Raw genomic sequence first — 6,000 nt, 5'->3', positions numbered from 1 at the left:
CTTCAGTCCTCGCTACGTAGTTTGGAGGGAGGATAGGGTGGATTCTTGCTTTGGTACATGGTCTAGCAACCACCCTTTAAAGAGATGTGGCAGAGGGGATTAAACCCAAAGGCCCAGGTATGACGTGCCTCTTTTAGCTCCGAAACACATAGAAAATTCCAGACTAATTTGTAAAAATGTGTCTTTCGTTGTACATTACTTTTTTTTTTAAGTAGACTTTTGTTTTTTAAAACAATTTAAGGTTTACAGATAAATGAGTGGAAAGTACAGAGAGTTCCTCTAATGATTGCATCTCTTGTTTCCTGTATCTGATGCTGTGGCATCAGGGGCCCGGCTGACCCTGGAGAGACCGCTCCCCTCCACCAGCGTTGGTCAGTTCTGGAGAATAAACGACTCCTTCCAGATGCAAACCCCTGGTCCGGGGTCCACACCCCGACCCACCTTCTCCTCCGCTGAGCTCCCCTCTCTGGACAGTTCATCACACCGCGGCAGGTCCTGCACAGCTAGGGACAGTCCCACGACCCAGAGCCTACCGGAACCACTGAGACCAGCTGATTCTAAGCCTGCCTACCCTGCCTCGCTTGTTCCTTCGTATGGAAATTGTAATAAACCATTTGCTGGCAGCTCCGGCCTCTCCACAGACTCCACTGGCAATCGTCTCCTGGTCTGTTGGCCTTGCTTTATCTAAATTATTATAAAACCTATATTTTCAAATGTTTCCCCGTCCTCCATTGCATTTTCCCTATTATTAATGTCTTGCATCTATGGATAGTCGTGACTTTCTTTTTCAGTCTGTTGATGTGATGGATGACACCACTTGATTTCAGGAGGCCGAGCCAGCCTTGTACATCTGGGGTAAATCCCACTTGGTTGTGGTGTGTAATTCTTTCTAATCGTTTGTTTTCCTAGAATTCTATTGAGGATGTTTGTATCCATGCTCATGGAAGATATTAGCCTGTAGTTTCCCTTTCTTGTAATGGCTTTGGTTTTGGTATCAGGATGACGTTCGCCTCCTGGAATGACTTAGGAAGTGCACATTACTTTTAACTACAGCCAAGATTATCCCTCAGTAGGACACGCCATCCACAGGAGACAGACTTTGGGTTGCATTTTTAGGAACAGCAATGTGATTATGCTTCCCTGTCCATCTTTTCTTTTCACCACCTTGACTCCAAATTAGAGGCTGCTGGGGATCCCTCGTGCTCCCCAGGAGTTCAGAGCTGAGGGTAGGCTTGCGATGGGTGTGCTTGCCTTCTAGGTGGACAGCAGGTGGGCTGTCACCTGGGGTAAGGTCAGGCCTCCTTGTCCTGAGCTCCCGGCTCTGAGAACCAGGCCAGGCACCCGGGTGATGCTCTGACTTGACAGGTGGGCTTCTCGTGGTTAAAAGACCACTGGCTCAAGAGGTCAGAGCTGAGAGAAAGAAGTGAGATGAGAAGCAGTGTTGTTTATCCAGCACAGATGTCATGTGCTCTGATACTGTCAGCTCTCCAAAGGCTGCAGAGCCAGGGCCCTGGCATGAAACACCGCTGGCCGTGCCTGGTGTAACCTGGAGCAGACACAGGGCCCTGGACCAGAGCCAGGAGTGTTATGGGGACCAGGGAGGAAGGGTCGGTGAGGAGACCTGGAAGGAAGGGCAGCTGTGTTCTCTAACTCAGTCTAGAACTCTACATCTTTGTTGAGTGGTCTTTGGCTTCCCACATCTACCTTTGAAGTCAGCCAGCTAAAATGTTTCCTAATGGTTCATTTCCAACAAACACACACAAATCAAGAAGGAGGTTTTCTGGTCAGTTATTTGCTCTTCTTACACCTCCCCTCCACCACCCTCACATCACAATGTGCTCCTTTATCCCAAGATGCCGCCCACCTGACCCAGACCCCAAGCTCTAGGTTGCACAGCAAACGTGGGTGCTTTGGGCTCAGGGGTGCAGTGGTGAGTCAGAACCGTGTGCCATGAGCCATGCAGTGTGGGCGTAGACAAATACCGCATTTATTGGAGCAGTTTGCCAACTACTGAGGTTGATCATAAGGACAATGGTGAATAACCGTGCGTGTGCGTGCGTACGTGCGGCTGTGCGGGATGCACCGAGTGCTACTTCAGTTCTATAGTATTTCTTCTAAAGGGGTCTTTAAAGTGCTTTTGGAGTGGCTCGCATTAAAAGGCACTCCTGCCATGGGGCTGTTAAGCCGTCAGATTAAAGCAGCGAGTCACGGAAAGCTGCAGCTCCTCGTGGGCACGGGAGCCCTGGACGGTCCTCTCTCTCCAGCCACGAGGAAGCCCCGGCTAAGCCTGCCCCGGATGAGAGTAGGATCCTGTCGGAAGGTGCGAGTGGCCTTTCCCCTTAGGTCTGAGAGCTCTGGGTCCTTAGATACCCCCCAGTAACCCCACGCTTCTCCTGAGCTCCCTCCAGGAAAAGCTCTTCTCAGGAGAGTTGACCTCATTCAGCGTCAGGTACCCAAGACTGATCTGATGTACGTATACCCCTTCCAAAGGCGTGAGACCTTCATCCCACAGAATGAACCTCTAATGTGAGATCACATCCCCTAGCAAACGGTGAACGTCATTTTAGAGTTTTTTATTATTTCCTCTGGTTATTTTAGACGCATCTGGTAGTCCCTCAAGTCCCCTCGTAGAAGTGACACCTGCTCTCTCCACGCATCCACCAGCTAAGTCCTGATGTTTGGATGCTGGCAACAGAATCCAATGACTCAAGCACGTTATTCTCTGACAGGTTGTAGAATATTGTCCCCTAATGAGTGAATCGAATTCAGTTTGCTTTTCTGAAGTCAGTCGGGAGCACGGAGCCACTCGGAGAGCACACGCATTCAGAAATGGCCGTCTTATTACAGAACATCCTCACAGAGACTGTTGGGGAGATAGAATGCCTAGTTTATCACCTCGTAAGCACATCTCAGCAATGATGTCACATGCTTAAATAGAACTCTTTTTGCTAATAACTGGAAATAACCCTTTACAAAATAGAATGTCAGACCCATTAAGACTGAATGTGGAAAGTGGTGAGAGCACCCTGTAAGATGCCCGATTTGTGGAGGTTATAACAATTGTATTAACCAGCAAAATGAACAATTCAAACGCGTGAGAACATTGTTGTCAACACAGTGCGAAGGATAACACGTGATGTGTTAATCCTGTGCATTCATGCCATTTGGGAGTGTAGGAGCAATTTACATTTCACGGGAAGGTGAGTCTCAAGATGAAAGGTGATTCTGAAACACCAACTTTGGTTAGCAGCATCCGTTTCCATTAAGAGCAGTGTTTGGGTAAATGTCATCGTGTGTTCCTGTGGACATGGCTGTTACCAAGAAGCTGTAAGGCTGTGTGCCGTTTGCCACACTTAAATCCAATCCTAGAACACCCAGTCCAGTACTTTTGGTTATATCAGGAGGGTAATAATTCCTCTTTCTCCACGGTGTGTGAGATGAAGAAACAGGAGCCTTCTATCAAGTGCAAAGATGCAACTCGCATTGAAATCTGACACAAGCCTTAATCAAGAGCATGAAAACTTCATAATAATGCACTGAAAGAAATTGATTACTTCCTACAGGTTTATTTTATTACTTTATTTTATTCATTTTATGTCAGGGAGGGAGGAAGGAAGGCAGGTAGGAAGGAAGGGAGGGAGGGAGGGAGGGGGGAATTCTTACTGGTTCCCTAAGCACCCCAAAGGGCGATGGCTGTAGACAAGAGTTGGTGATGGTGTAAGTGCCACTGTGCTAACCCATGTCACGCCCTCTGGGAATATGCCAGCATCGCTATAGCTCTTTCTCTGAACAGGGCACTGCACAGAAAAGCTTAGAAATTCCTTGTAAAACTCATGCTTTCTATTTCCTTTTCTCCTTTCCTAATGGACCACGGGGTAACTATCACTCAACAAACAGCGACGAGGTGTTGAGTAGGCAAGGCAAACGTGGTCTGATATGGACACAGAGTTTTAGAGTTTTCACCTTCGAGGTACCCTGGAGATTCTCTTAAGTGATCTTCTCATCATAATGATCAGGAAATGACCATGTAGGTCTCCTAAGGCCAAGCCCAGAGTCCTTCCCATCACATAGACAGAAGTCCAAGGAGAGAATTGAATTTTCTCTGGCTCCTTTGAACGTTTCTCTGCACTTCGTTTTATCCAGGGAGTCAGAAGTATCCCTCCCATCAGGACAGACAATGGACCCATGGGCCTGGGGCCCTGTGGGCAGCTGCAAGGCAGGGCAGGCTCAGGGACTGGGTCAGAACCCAGTTCCTTTTCCTTTTTACTCGTGTGCTTAGTGCAACCGCAGGCTTAACTCCCTGGTCACCCAGGGAGACGTGACCTCACTCCCACCCAAGGACAGTCATCTGGACGCCGGCTTTTCCCATCCCCCGTGATTGTGAGACAGCCTCCTACCTGGGATCTGGGGAATAAGCCTGCCTGTGGTTTCAATGGTCCCAGCTGACTGGAGCCTGTTTCTGTTACTGGGACTATATCAGCTACTCCACATGTATTTTCTCAGGGTCCCCCTGAGGCTGTGTGTCCACAGTGTTGTTTGAGGACCACACGGGGTGCTTTGTGGGGAGAAGCGTGCGTCATCAGTGGCGCCGGATGCTCTACAGCCGCCTTTCGGCCGCATCCTATACTTAGCATTTTCAAGGCTTTGAGAACTCCTGCAGAAAATAACCCAGGTAACCTCAGAGTCCGCCAGCCGTAGATGACAGAGTAAGACCTGTCTTCGTGTCTTGTTAGCAACCTCCCCTGGGACCGCTGACTCCGAGGGAAAGTGTGTACTAAGCCCAAAGGGTTTGCACAGAACATTCTAGGGCCTGCACTCATCACACCCCCAATGGTTAATGCCACACATTTTCCACTAAACCACGGGACAGCTTTATCTCCTCTCCTGAAACGGTGGACAGACAGGCCTGCTGTGTCTTCATCTTTATTTTAAAGTCTGCTGACAGAAGTGTCCCATCCTGGATGTGCTTGTAAGGACACCTCCCGAGGCTGGTGTCCTTACGAGCACCCACCGCAGGGACAGGCCTGGATGGGGGGATGGGGGATTTCACACCGGGGCCTCCCCCTCCCCCCAGCAGGAACACAGGCCTGGCGCTGGGCGTCCCCACAGCACAGGGCTAAACACCGGCGGCTGTTCCCTGATCACAGACAGAAACCTGATCATAATCACACCTGACCTCAGACGGAACCGGGGCGGGGGCCGCGTTATCAGAGTGTCCCACCGCCAGAGGAACGGGAAAATGTCTGCTGGGTGTTTTCGGAGCAGTGTTCCGAGCGAGTGGACTTTGGTTACACTCCGTAAAGGAAGAAAGGGAGCTGTGTCTCGGGTCTCTCGTGTTGAAATGTCAGCCCACACCAGTCCTGACTGCAACCTTCTACCGAGCGATCTGGGCTCAGACAGAGAGCATCGTTGTTGCCGCTGGCCTCCCGTGGGGGTCCTGTCCTTCACTGCTGGGGGTGAAAACCGTGCTTATTTTGAGGCAACCTTTTGCATACTAAATATTGTCTGAGGAGGCCCCCGACAGTGGCAGAGAGTTTGCATAAACCCGAGAACTTTCGACAGCGCCTTTGTCTGAGGCACAGGCAGCTTTTGTAACTTCTAGGCGTTCCGTGGCCTGTGCTAGAGCTACTGGCTCAGTCACTTGGAAAGTGTAAATCAGGGACCGTGTTCTTTGAAACCGGATGCGTGCGTATGGACGAGGTTCAGCCCAGGCGCCTTGCTTTCTAAATGAAATGTCACTAGACACTTTAGTCTCAGGAATGACGCCATGAAATACAATGTAGAATAATGGAAGGTCACCTCATTCCCTGGGCGGCTCCTGGAGAGAGCTCTTACTTCTGAAACCCAGGCGATGCCTAAACTCTACATCTGATCTGCTTTTTCTTCTCTTTTCCACGTTCGGTCCCCATGTTTGACAAGCCTCGGTTTGGGTTGCCATTGAGTCAAGAGGTCATTGGCTTGACAAGCATTAATAAACCACATCTACACTTTATATTTGTG

Source organism: Phocoena phocoena, chromosome 14, assembly GCF_963924675.1.
Source record: "Phocoena phocoena chromosome 14, mPhoPho1.1, whole genome shotgun sequence".
Classification (NCBI taxonomy): domain Eukaryota; kingdom Metazoa; phylum Chordata; class Mammalia; order Artiodactyla; family Phocoenidae; genus Phocoena; species Phocoena phocoena.
This window is presented reverse-complemented; position numbering follows the sequence as displayed.